Source organism: Adiantum capillus-veneris, chromosome 3 (assembly GCF_014529385.1).
Source record: "Adiantum capillus-veneris isolate H3 chromosome 3, ASM1452938v2, whole genome shotgun sequence".
Taxonomy (NCBI): Eukaryota; Viridiplantae; Streptophyta; class Polypodiopsida; order Polypodiales; family Pteridaceae; genus Adiantum; species Adiantum capillus-veneris.
The window spans coordinates 59601616-59615453 of NC_140933.1; the positions used below are offsets into that span (position 1 = coordinate 59601616).

The 13838-nt window shown below is 43.7% G+C and overlaps 1 pseudogene; it reads left to right on the forward strand.

Moving 5' to 3' along the window:
• The window catches only part of LOC147460986 (pentatricopeptide repeat-containing protein At2g39620-like), a 204182-nt pseudogene that overhangs the window by 158523 nt on the left and 31821 nt on the right, over positions 1–13838 (forward strand).

Genomic DNA, 13838 nt, shown 5'->3' on the forward strand with positions numbered 1-13838 from the left:
CAAAGGTCCAGCTTCTTCAACTTTACCAGGTGGTGTCTCTATTCCAAATAATGAACAAACTTTACACCTGGTAAAGAAGGACAGGTTGCAGCAGATGCAGACCCATCCACTGAAAGGGCGTCTTCTTCTACAAAAAGTTGATTATGCAGCCTTACCTTATATGGCTCCAGTGACGGTATACGAGCCTACTGATTCTGACCCAGCTACAGTAAAGGACGGATGTTCAGTTCTCATCCAGTCTTCTTGAAATACTATTGTCAACTGTATGGGACAAATGTTGGATGTTGCAGGGTCAGAAGATGAATTGAAAAAGGCTAAAGCTGACTTGAAGGAAGCTGAAGACCAGATTTAGAAGCTCAAGATAGCACGAGATGAGCCAACATAGGCTACTTGAAGCTCATTCAGATAGGGTTATTGAGCTATTAAACAAAAATCTAGCTAAGGCGGAGTCTAAGATACCGATCAGATTGGAGTCTCAGAATTCAGTGGAAACTTTTCTTCCTCAACTGGAAGGTTGATATCAGTTTGTGTAGACGATGAGAGCTCTACCTTGGCCTTTTCAACTGCCTCTCGCAATCTTTGTATGGCCACTCTATCATTGGTCAATCCAATCCCCAACATCAAAACCAGACGGTGGACTTTTTAGTCTCAAATCCAAATCAGACAGGAAAATTTTTCAGAAATTTTGGAATCTTGCCAAAATTCAAGAAAGGAGGGAAGGATGTAGACGGCTGAGACAGCTTCACTAAGTGGGAACGTTCTCTTATGAGACGGACAACAATTTAGTCAGTAATTACTATGGTAAATCCAAGGTGTATAAATAGGGCCATTACATTGTAATCGGGTTGGCATTTGGGTTAGCATTTCGGTAGCATTTGTACTTGAGTTGTCAATCTTTGGCAGTTGTTGTCAGCTGTATTCTCTCTATAAATCATATCATACTCACTGTAATCTTTTATGTGTAACTCCAATCACGGCAGATATTCCAGTTACACTTACTCTGTATTCAGTACTCTGAATCTGAATCTGAATATTATTCTCAGAACATAGTCTGGTCTTTATTCCAGTATCTAAATTTCAGTCCATTTTCTGATTTTCTGTCCGGTCTACTGTCTGAAATCTTCTAACACTAGTAGTTGAAATCTTCTAACACTAGAATTAGCTATCTCAAGAGATCAACTCCAATTCCAGTTAAGTGCGGTTCACTTGTCAGGGCACAAGAAGTTGTTAATGAGCTTCCAGTCCGGGATGTCGTCGATTGGACTGCACTTATAGCAGGGTATGCCCGACATGGGCAAGGTCACGAAGCTCTGGGCTATTTTCATCGCTTGCGAAGCGAGGGCCTCTCTCCGGATGCAGTCAAAGGTTGTTGGAGAAGAATGTTGTGCTTGTCAATGCGCTGGTATACATGTATGCTAATTGTGGTGTACTTTGGAAAGCACAACAAGTTCTGGACGAGCTTCCCAACCGAGATGTCATCTCTTGGACTGCATTAATTGCAAGATATGCCCAACAAGGCCAGGGCCAGGAAGCTTTGAATTGTTTCCATTGTATGCGAAGTGAGGGTTTCTCTCCAGATGCAGTCACCTATGCTTGCATTTTGAAGGCATGTGGCATTATGCGAGACATTGATGTGGGCGAACAAATTCACGATGAGATTGTCAATCAGGGGCTGTTGAAAACAAATGTCATGCTTGGCAATGAGTTGGTTGACATGTATGCCAAATGTGGTGTACTTTTGAAATCTCAACAAGTTCTTGACGAGCTTCCTGATCAAGATGCGGTCTCTTGGAATGCATTGATTGTAGGTTATGCCTAATAGGGACAGGGCCAAGAAGCACTAGGATGTTTCTAGCGGATGCGAAGCGAGGGATTCTCTCCAGATGCAGTCACCTATGCTTGCATTTTGAAGGCATGTGGCACTTTGAAAGACGTTGACATTGGAAAACAAATTCATGATGAGCTTGTTAGTCGGGGGCTGTTGCAAAAAACTATCATGCTTGGTAATGCTTTGGTTGACATGTATGCCAAGTGTAGTGTACTTTCCAAAGCACAACAACTTCTTGAAAAGATTTATGTCCGGGATGCAGTCTCTTGGAATGCATTGATTGCAGGATATGCCCAACAAGATCAGGGCCAGGAAGTGCTTGGTTGTTTTTATCGGATGCAAAGTGAGGGCTTCTCTCCGGATGCGGTCACCTATGCTTGTGTTTTGAAGACATGTGGCATTATGCAAAACACTATCATGGGCAAGCAGTGTCATGATGAGATTGTTAGGCAGGGGTTGTTACAAAAAGATGTCATGCTTGGAAAGAGCTTTGCTTGACATGTATGCCAAGTGTGGTGTACTTTTGAAAGAACAACAAGTTCTTGACCAGCTTTCTGTCCAGAATGAAGTCTCTTGGAATGCACTGATTACAGGATATGCCCAACAGAGGCAAGGCCAGGAAGCTAAGGGGTGTTTTCAACGAATGTGGAGGAGGGTTTCTCCCCAAACTTAGTTTCTTGGACTGCACTTATAGGAGGATATGCCCAGCAAGGGCGAGCCAATGTGGCAGACTTTCACACGGGCTCCATCGTTTTATCGATGCACCTAGGAAAGCGATACGCACAGGGAGAAGGGCCAGAGCATGGACTCTTGGCTATTTTTACAAGCTTACAGGGAGATGCAGGGCTCTCTATAGCTTTCTAAAGCCAAGGCAGGAACGCAGCCCAGCCCGCGTTAGAGGCTATTGAAAAAAGCTATCCTGCTTGGCACTGTCTTGAAGGGCCAAGTTTTGAAAACAACCAGTGAAGCGAGGGCTCAGCGAGGGCGGCCTCTCTTTAGATGGAATCACTTATGCATGCATCTTGAAGACTGTGGCTCTATGCAAGATGCTGATGTGGGCACAAAAAATAAACAACTATGTTGTTACTCATAGGCTCTTGAAAAGAGGGCTCTCTATAGCTTTGTAAAGCCAAGGCCCAGGAACGCAGCCCGGCCGCTAGAGGCTGTTGAAAAAAATTGTTGTGCTTGGCACTGTCTTGGAGGCTTGAATGCCAAGTGAAGTGAGGGCCTCTCTTCAGATGGAATCACCTATGCATGCATCTTGAAGATTGTGGCTCTACGGAAGATGCTGATATGGGCACACGAATTCACAACTATGTTGTTAGTCAGAGGCTCTTGATAAGAGGTGTCGTGCTTGGTACTGTCTTGGTTGATATGTATGCGAAGGGAGGTTGCAGCCCAGCCGCTAGAAGCTGTTGAAAAAAGCTGTTGTGCTTGGCACTGTCTTGGAGGCTTGAGTGCCAAGTGAAGCGAGGGCCTCTCTTCAGATGAAAAAAGCTCTCCTTCTTCGCATTGTCTTGAAGGGCCAAGTTTTGAAAACAACCAGTGAAGCGAGGGCTGAGCAAGGGCGGCCTCTCTATATATGGAATCACTTATGCATGCATCATGAAGACTGTGGCTCTATGCAAGATGCTGATGTGGACACAAAAAATTAACAACTATGTTGTTACTCATAGGCTCTTGAAAAGAGGGCTCTCTATAGCTTTGTAAAGCCAAGGCAGGAACGCAGCCGGGCCGCTAGAGGTTGTTGAAAAAAACTATTGTGCTTGGCACTGTCTTGGAGGCTTGAGTGCCGCGAGGGCCTCTCTTCAGATGGAATCACCTATGCATGCATCTTGAAGATTGTGGCTCTACTCAAGATGTTGATATGGGCACACGAATTTGCAACTATGTTGTTAGTCAGAGGCTCTTGATAAGAGGTGTCTTCCTTGGCACTGCCTTGGTTGATATGTATGCGAAGAGAGGTCGCAGCCCGGCCGCTAGAGGTTGTTGAAAAAAGCTGTTGTGCTTGGCACTGTCTTGGATTCTTGAGTGCCAAGTGAAGTGAGGGCCTCTCTTCAAATGAAAAAAGCTTTCATGCTTCGCCACTATCTTGAAGGGCCAAGTTTTGAAAACAACCAGTGAAGCGAGGGCTCAGCGAGGGCGGCCTCTCTTTAGATGGAATCACTTATGCATGCATCTTGAAGATTGTGGCTCTATGCAAGATGCTGATGTGGGCACAAAAAATTAACAACTATGTTGTTACTCATAGGCTCTTGAAAAGAGGGCTCTCTATAGCTTTGTAAAGCCAAGGCACGAACGCAGCCCAGCCGCTAGAGGTTGTTGAAAAAAATTGTTGTGCTTGGCACTGTCTTGGAGGCTTGAGTGCCAAAGGAAGCGAGGGCCTCTCTTCAGATGGAATCACCTATGCATGTATCTTGAAGATTGTGGCTCTACGTAAGATGCTGATATGGGCACATGAGTTTACAACTATGTTGTTAGTCAGAGGCTCTTGATAAGAGGTGTCCTGCTTGGCACTGTCTTGGTTGATATGTATGCGAAGAGAGGTCGTAGCTCGGCCGGTAGAGGTTGTTGAAGAAAGTTGTTGTGCTTGGCATTGTCTTGGAGGCTTGAGTGCCAAGTGAAGCGAGGGCCTCTCTTCAGATGGAATCACCTATGCATGCATCTTGAAGATTGTGGCTCTACGCAAGATGCTGATATGGGCACACGAATTCACAACTAGTTGTTAGTCAAAGGCTCTTGATAAGAGGTGTCATGCTTGGCGTTGTCTTGGTTGATATGTATGAAAAGAGAGGTCTTCTCTCCAGATGGAATCACCTATGCATGCATCTTGAAGGCATGCGGCTCTACGCAAGATATTGATATGGGCACAAAAATCACAATTATATTGTTCGTCAGATTCTCTTGAAAAGAGATGTCGTGCTTGGATCTGTCGGTTGATATGTATGCAAAGTGAGGGCCTCTCTCTAGCTACAATCACCTATGCATGCACCTTGAAGGCATGTGGCTCTACGCAAGATGTTGATATGGGCACAAAAATTCACAATTACATTGTTAGTCAAAGGCTGTTGAAAAAAAATGCCATGCTTGGCACTATCTTGGTCAATATGCATGTCAAATATGGTGCACTTGAGAAAGCACAAAAAGTCCTTGATGAGCTTTCCGTCTGGCACTGATTGTGGGATGTGCGCAACAAGAGCAGCTCCAGAGGCTGTCGTGCTTGGCAGTGTCTTGGTCGAGATGTATGCCAAATGTGATGTGCTTGAGAAAGCACAAAAGTTGCTTGAGCAGCTTCTTGTCTTGAATGTGGTCTCTTGGAATGCATTGATTGTGGGATGTGCGCAAGAAGAGCAGTGCCAAAAATCTCTAGGCTGTTGTTTTCAACAGATGCAAAGCATTGAAATGCATAGGTTGCGGGATATGCACAATAGGAGCAGGTCTAGAAATCTCTAGAATGTTTTCCACTTCCTACGCATAGTGTGGACTCTTGGAATCCACTGACTGCAGTATTTTCCACAGGAGAAAACTTAGTCTATTTACACCAAATGCAATCGCGTACGCGTGGATCTTGAAGGCATGTTGCTCTACACAAGATGCTCATATGGACACAAAAATTGAGATTGATATTGTCAGTCACGGGCTATTGATGAAAAAATATGTCGTGCTTGGCAATGCCTTGGTCGATATGTATGCCAGATGTGGTGAGCTTGAGAAAGCACAAAAAGTGCTTGAGGAGATTCTTGCAAGGAATGTCGCCTCTTTGAATGCACTGATTGTGGGATGTGCGCAACAAGAGCAGGGCCAGAAAGAGCTAGGATGTTTTCAGCGGAAGCAAAGCATTGGAATGCACTGGTTGCAGGATACACACAACAGGAAGCAGATGCAAACGAAAGGCTTCTCTACAAATGCATTCACCTATGCTTGCACCTTGAAGGCCAGTGGCCTTATGCAAGCTGTTGACATGGGTGAGAGAATTAACGATGATAAGATACTTGGTTTGGCGTTGTTGGTAAGCCTATGTCGTTCTTGGTAGTGCTTGGTTGATATGTATGCCAAATGTGGTATTGTCATGAAATGTCGCCTCTTGGAATGCACTGATTGCGGGATGTGTGCAACAAGACCAAGGCCAGAAAGCTCTAGGCTATTTTCAACGGATGCAAAGCATTGGAATGCATCGGTCATGGGATACACACAACATGAGTAGTGCTTAAAAGCTCTAGGCTATTTTCAGCTTCCTATCCGGAGTGTGGACTCTTGGAATGTACTGATTGTGGGATTTTGCCCATAGGAGAAAGCTCTAGTTTGTTTTTGCCACATGCAATCACCTACATATTCATCTTGAAGGCATGTGGCTCTACGCAAGATGCTGATATGGGCAAATTATTCACAATTATATTGTTAGTTAGAGTCTATTAAAAAAAGATGCCGTCCTTGGCATTGTCTTGGTCGATATGAATGCTAAATGTTGCCTCTTGAAATGCATTGATTGCGAGATGTGCGCAATAGGGTGAAAGCATGAATAGGTAGAAAGCTATATATGTGATATAATTAAATAGCATAGCATGACATTGGGGGTGTGGTCACTGGTGCCATATTTCAGACGTCCAAATTTATATTCTAAAAAATGTTATACTAAAAAATTCAGCCTTCACACACCCACTTTGTTTCATGAGTAGTTGGCAATTTCAAACACCGTGCCCCCCGACCCCCCGCCTCTCTCTCTCTCTCTCTCTCGCGCTCTCTCTTGCGCGCATGCTCAAGGTCTACTGTGCTTAGATCTTCTACTGTGCAAGCTTGGCTGCTTCAAGGACGATTGCAGTAACCGCTCTCTTCTCTTCGAGGTATGTCTCTCCCATTGAACATGTACACTCTCTACTCCTTGAGCACGCGCGCCCCACCTGGGATCATTTAGCTACATTAAGCTGCATTTGGAGCTGCATGAGTGCCACACCTTGCTCATTTGCAACAAGAGGCGAGCTCCCGAGGTAATTTGCTAGTCCACAATCTGCATGCAATCTTGGGGCAAATCCCATAGCACATCACCTTGAATGCCCTGCTTACAAGAGCAGGCCCATGAAGTTCTTGTTTCTTTTTAGCAGGGATGATAAGCGAGGGCACACCACATCTCATGAGTTCATTGGATGATTTGCAGGTATATCACTTGAGACTGCATCATGGCACCTTCCTCAAAGCATCCAATTCAAGCAAGCAGCAGTCTAGTTAGGAACATTGAACCACCTCTGCATACGAAGTTTTGTCGTCTTGCTGAGGAATTTCATATGGAGAGTGGATTGCCATTGGAGGGAGTTGATCCGCGTAGCTTGACAGGAAACAATGACATCTCTGAGGAGGACTGGGAAGCTGTCTTTATATGCCCAAAGCCTTCTGTTCCGGGTAGCCAGAAGAAAGTGAAGGCATACCATGCTCGGTCGGAGTTCTTACAAAAGCTTGTGTGGAGACACTGAGATGTCTACCAGGAGGGTCCCTTCATGTATGAAGTAGGGACTCAATTTGCAAAGGCCTTTGCATTGGAAAACTGCAGTGAATCTAGCAAACATCAAATTTCTTGGGCTATCTTTGCAGAGAGGGCAATGAGAGCCTCAGAAGAAAGACACAACTTGCAAAACAAGATCAAGAGGTGGGAAGAGCAGATGAGTGGTAGAGGGAGAGGTTCCAAAACCATTGCTGCCTCTACCAGATCATCAGTGAAAATAGAAGGTACGTATGTACCATTGTCAAGCGTGCCTACAGGAGGATGCCTGGTACAATTGGCAGAGGAGGATAGCAGGGCACTTGTAGAAATGAAGAATATTGCAGAGGGCAGATTGCAAGACTATAAGTCAAGACTTGAGGGTGCAAAGAAGCAGGTAGAGGATCAAGTCAGAGAATTGCATAGGGCTGAGGGTGCTCAAAGCTCAAACACTTTGTCCATAAAGTTGCAAACGGAGATTGATTGCGTGCAAGACCCTGTAGCTCGACAACGCCTGATTGATTTGATTGGACAGTTCTTGAGTACTACTAGAGAGAACATTGCTGAATTAGAAGCCAATGTGGCTAAAGCAAAGGTGCATACCCTCCTACATGTGCTTCACTTTGTTTTGGAGTATGTGGTTCACTTCCATGTGGTTATGTGGTTAGAGTGTTATGGATTGTATGGTTATGTGTTGTATGAGCATATTCTATTTCTGCTATGTGCTATATGGACACAACATAGCCATCATCTTCATGGAGTGGGTGGTTATATGCTATGTGCTATGTGCTATATGGTCACAACATAGCCATCATCTTCATGGAGTGGGTGGTTATATGCTATGTGTGGTTATGTGCTATGTGCTTTATAGTTCAATCTAGGTGCAGCATGTTCACAATAGTACCCTCATCTATTTGGAATGTGTGTGATTCTATGCTATGTGCTTTGTGTGGTTATGTGCTATGTGATACATAGCACAATGGACATGTGTAATATGTGCTATATAGCATACCTGTATGCTATATGCTCACAGTATAGCCCTGAAGTGTGTGTTAAATATTGATATGTGCTACATAGCACAATCTTTTTATGTGCTATGTGCTAAATAGCACATTTTGTGTGTTATATGTTCACAATATAGCCCTGGAGTGTGTGGAATAGTGAATTGTGCTATATAGCACAATCTCTATTTTTGCTATGTGCTACATAGCACATCTCTAATTGTGATATGTGCTACATAGCACAATATTTGTGCTATATGCTATGTACTATGTTTCATATATCCCACTGCATATCATATACCCAACAAGATTGTGCTATATAGCATATAGAGAAAATGTTTGGGCTATATCTGGTATTTTAAAAAGTCTCTCTGCTATGATCTACAGTGCATACTCTATGTAGCACTTATAGCACATTATACTTGGACTATGCTATGTGCTATATAGCACAGTGCATATCATATACCACATCAAGCTTGTGTTTATAGCATATAGAGTAAGTGCTTGTCTTATATGTGGTATTGCAAATAAGGGATAAGATTCACGCTGCATATTCTTTTCAGCAATCTGCTTTTGTTGGGTTATTGAAACTTAAATTAGATGTGTTGTCTTCTTTGTTTCACTGGCACTACTTGCAGAAGTAGAGACCAACATAGCACAGGAATCAGAGCACTTTAAATTTTGTGTTACCATGGAGAGGACTTCACATAACGTGGGAGCCAGTTTGATGAAGCCTTTTCCTCCTGTGGATTTTAAGCAGATCATTAGCGAGGTGGCACTTAATGGGTTCTACCATTGTGTAGGATGTGGATTCCCGTTCGATGCCAGAAGCTTGGATGTATTCTCCCTGCCTTGTACCCATGTGTACCATATGCTATGCTTCGCGCATGTATGTAGGGGCTATGGATATTGTGTTGCACTAGATTGCAACATGTCTGTTCCCCCTAGAGCTAAGCATATGATTGGTCTGAAGGTGAAGAGTGAGATGAAAGAATCAAGTGCAGGTAGTCACTATGTCAATTATTTACTACTACTATTGAAGGCCCACTTTCCATTGGTAGTTTAAACTCTTGCATTTAATGAAATCATTGTAGGTACAGACATTGCAGCAGATACCTGTATACAAGAATCATTGAGGACAAAAATAGAGAGAGTCTCTACGCACGCCACTGGTAGGTATCAAAATCAGTATTTATGTGTGTATTTTGGGATACTCCAAGTGAGACTTTGTAAATAGCTTGCTTTGTAGAAAAATCATCGCATGCTTGCTCTAACAAGACGATGCATTCCACAAGGAAGAATGGCCTGATTACCCTAGGGATGCAACCAGGCCTTGAAGCGGAGTCTACCCGCAGGATGCAGCCAGCCCTTGAAGCGGAGTCTGCCGTAGGGGATGCAGTACGTGGAGTAGTTGAAGACATCTTGATGGCAAAGTCTTCTACAGTCAAATCACCTAGGCAACAACTAACTCCAAGAAGGCTATTGCGTTCTCCGTTGAGTGCCAAAGCATCACCAAGTGTGGACACTAGAGATGATGCATCAGATGAGGCAGTTGCAGATGCGGTGAAAGTAACACCCCCTCCAGCGGGGAAGAAGCCAACACCAAAGCGCAAGAAATTGACTCCCAAGAACTTAGGTGGAAGTACCACAATGGATATACCTCTTGATTCATTTAGGAAGAGAAAGAAACCAAATGCAAAGCAATGAGTGTGTTTTTTTGTAACTTCATGCAATTAGAAGATGTTTTTAGAAGGCATGTGCAATCCATTGCACCCCTATTGTATCCATGCTCATTGATGAATCAAGTGTTGGAATTTGTTAGTGACATGTCTCTTAATTCTTTGCATCGAGTAGTTGCAAACTATTTGATTTATTTTTTGTACATGTTTAGTAATATGTTTCTACTTTCTCTTGTCGTAGATAATCAAGAAGCTGAAAAAAGAGGAACTTGCATGAGACGCACTCGCTCTTCAGGGTTTCTAGATGAGGGGTCTTTAGGTTCACTGGCTCAATCTTATCCTGTGAAGAATCCAAGAAGGGGTGCTACAGCTTCCAGGGGGGTTATAGGCAGAAAAAAAGTGTCTTTTGATACAGTTGAGGGGTCTGTAGGTTCACTGGCTCAGTCTTATCCTGTGAAGAATCCAAGACGGGGTGCTACAGCTTCCAGGGGGTTACAGGCAAAAAAAAAGAGTCTTTTGATACAGTTGATCCCTGCACACCTACTAGTACTGCTGAATTTTTTCCAAATGTGCCTAATGCAGTTGATGTGCAGGTTGTGCATGATGATGTGCATACAGATGTTGACCGTGCTAAACTTGAAAAGGGTACATTACCCACCCCCACCACAGTTGAATCTGGCACAGATGCCATTGATGATGCTATGGTAGTTGATGCTGCATAGATGCCATTGCTGATGCTACGCTAGTTGAGGCCTGCACAAATGACATTGTGTATGCTATGGAAGTTGATGCTCGCACAGATTCTGCTGCTGATGGAAATGTTAATGATGGTGGAACAGAAAGTGTTGTTCATGCTATCATAGATTCCCTTCTTGATGTAGTTGTGGCTATGGGTACAGATGCCACTGTTGAATCTGGCACAGATGCCATTGATGATGCTACCAGAGTTGATGCCTGCACAGATGCCATTGTTGATGCTACGGTAGTTGATGCCTGCACAAATGACATTGTGGATGCTATGGAAGTTGATGCTCACACACATGCTGCTGCTGATGGCAATGTTAATGATGCTGGAACATAAAGTATTGTTTATGTTGTCATAGATGCCCTTCTTGATGCAGTTTTGGCTATGGGTACAGATGCCACTATTGAATCTGGCATAGATGCCATTGATGACGCTACCACATTTGATGCCTGCACAGATTCCATTGCTGATGCTACGGTAGTTGATGCCTGCACAAATGACATTGTGGATGCTATGGAAGTTGATGCTAGCACAGATGCTGCTGCTGATGGCAATGTTAATGATGGTGGAACCAGAAAGTATTGTTCATGTTGTCATAGATGCCCTTCTTGATGCAGTTGTGCCTACGGGTACAGATGCCACTGTTGAGGATACTAGAGGCATGGGTAAGGAGGTCCTCATTGAGAGAGAAGCTGGAACACGTGAGGCAGTGGGTGCAAGTGATGTCACAACTCAAGCCCAGGTGGTCTGTCCAAGTGATGCAGCTGATGACATTGTTGATGCAGAGGAGGCAAAGGGTACAGATGCCGCTGTTGAAGATATGGGAGGCTTGGATGAGGAGTACCTCACTAAGAGAGTACATGGAATAGGCTAAGCAGTGGGTAACGGTGATGTTGCGGCTTCTGCCGACACAGCTGAGGCATACGACAGAGTAGTTCAATCGGGAGAGGCAATGGGAGAAGTTCTCGTGGCTGCTACGGACATGAAAGAGGCAAATGCACATAATACAATTGAGGCATGTATAGAGAAAAAGAATGAGGCAGGGAAAGGCGCAGAGGTGCCCACTGACAGAGCAGCTCAATCGAGAGAGGCAATGGGAGAACATTTCATGGCTGCTGTGGACACGAAAGAGGCAGTTGCACATGATACAACTGAGTCTTGTACAGATACCACTATTGGGAATACCAAAGGTAAAAGTCCAAAGGTCCCTATGGGTCGAGCGACTGCTAACAGATACAGATGAGGCAGGTACAAAGAATGCTGATAAAGAGGCCAAAAATGGACATGAATTTGAGAGGCAAGAGAGGCCGTGTCTTGTGGTAATGCCAGTACAGATTGTTGCACTGTCTCCTGCGTCTTTTGAGGACAAGAAGAGAAGGGACAATTTATGCATCATACTGGATGTGAATGGGCTTCTCATAAGGAGGTATAAGGTCTCCTTCTACAAAGGAATAGCGAGAAGCAGTATTCCTGATTGGGCAAGATCAAGGTATCAGGTAGTCACTGCGCCAAATGCTACAGGAAAGATGCAATTTGAATATGTGGTCAGGCCCAATGCATCAATATTTTTGCATGCACTGCTGCAAAGAGCACAAGTTGCACTATGGAGCTGCATGACTCAGGACAATCTAGCACTTGCTTTGAGTGCATGCTTTCCTAGGCTGAACAAACAGCATTTCCTCGATATTATCGGTCAAGAGGGGTGTAGAGAGGCGAGCTTCAATCTAAATGAAGTTCCTGGGATCCCTCCATGTAGAGATAATGCAAAGCCCATATTTTTCAAGTGTTTGAAAGACTTTTGGAAGCACCATCCTAAGTTCAACTCTGATAATACACTGGTGGTGGATGACACACTCTACAAGTGTCTGCTCAACCCTCCCGGGACTTGTGTCTGTCCTACTTCATTTGAACCAACAGATATTTGTCAGTCCCCAATTTACCTGGTTAGCACATTGTTCCCTTGGTTAGTCAAGTGGACAGTCTCACCCAGCCCTAATGCTTATGCAAAGATGAACCAGTTTGAAAATCCTTCGAACAGTGTGTCTACTCGTGTCATCAGCCACTATAGAAGTCAACGAGAAGTATGTAAGGAAGTTTGATTGTGGTTATGGAATCATGTATACAGCATTTTGTGCACTGAATGTACTTGCGATTACTATACAAAAAACTGACCTGTAAGACCATATTAGGTAAAGTGGGAAAATCCCAATTCCCAGGTTGGACAACTTTCAATATATCATGTACAAAATATAGAGATTTTGTCAAAAATTTGAGTTTTCTTAAGGTCTCATTCCACTTTATGCACATACAATACACAATGAAAACAACTAAAATACCATGGTTTCAATCAATTGGATTATTAGGAGACGAGTATATTGCATCCATTATCGTTGTCTATGTTCTACTGTCCTACCTACAACTTATCTCAACATGGAGAGCTTGGTTTCTAGGTCCACCACTTGTCCAAGTTAATGTAAAAGTGACTCAAGGTTCACAACTTGTGAAAGCAAGGATCCATTGAGGAATACAATCCACTTGGCTGTTTTTCCTTAATTTATTGCATGTGACATTCAAGCAAGGTCCACTTCTAATCTATAACTTCTTAATTTGAGGCATGGGGCATACATAAAATATGTAGCATATGCTCTATTGCCTCATAGGAAGGCTGGTTTCAAGGTGCACTTATCCATGCTAGCCTATCTTGGAGAAATGATGGAGCTTGCTTCTCTCCTTGTTTCAATGGAGACTAGCTTGGACAAGTGGTGGACCTTTGCTTCTCTCTATGTTTCAATAGAGTTAGCTTGGACAAGTGGTGATCTTGGAACAAAACCCCCATGTAAAACATATCATGGGTATTCCAAGTGATTAGAAAGATTACCATTTAAGATATAACCTTATAGGTTGGACAAATGGAGCTTGGCTTGGAGAAATGGTGGACCTTTGATTCTCTCCATGTTTCAATGGAGCCTATCTTGGAGAAATGGTGGAGCTTGCTTCTGTCCATGTTTCGATGGAGCCTAGCTGGAACAGTTGGTGGACCTTTGCTTCTCTCTATGTTTCAATAGAGTTAGCTTAGACACATGGTGGATCTTCAAACTAAGCCAACTAATATCAA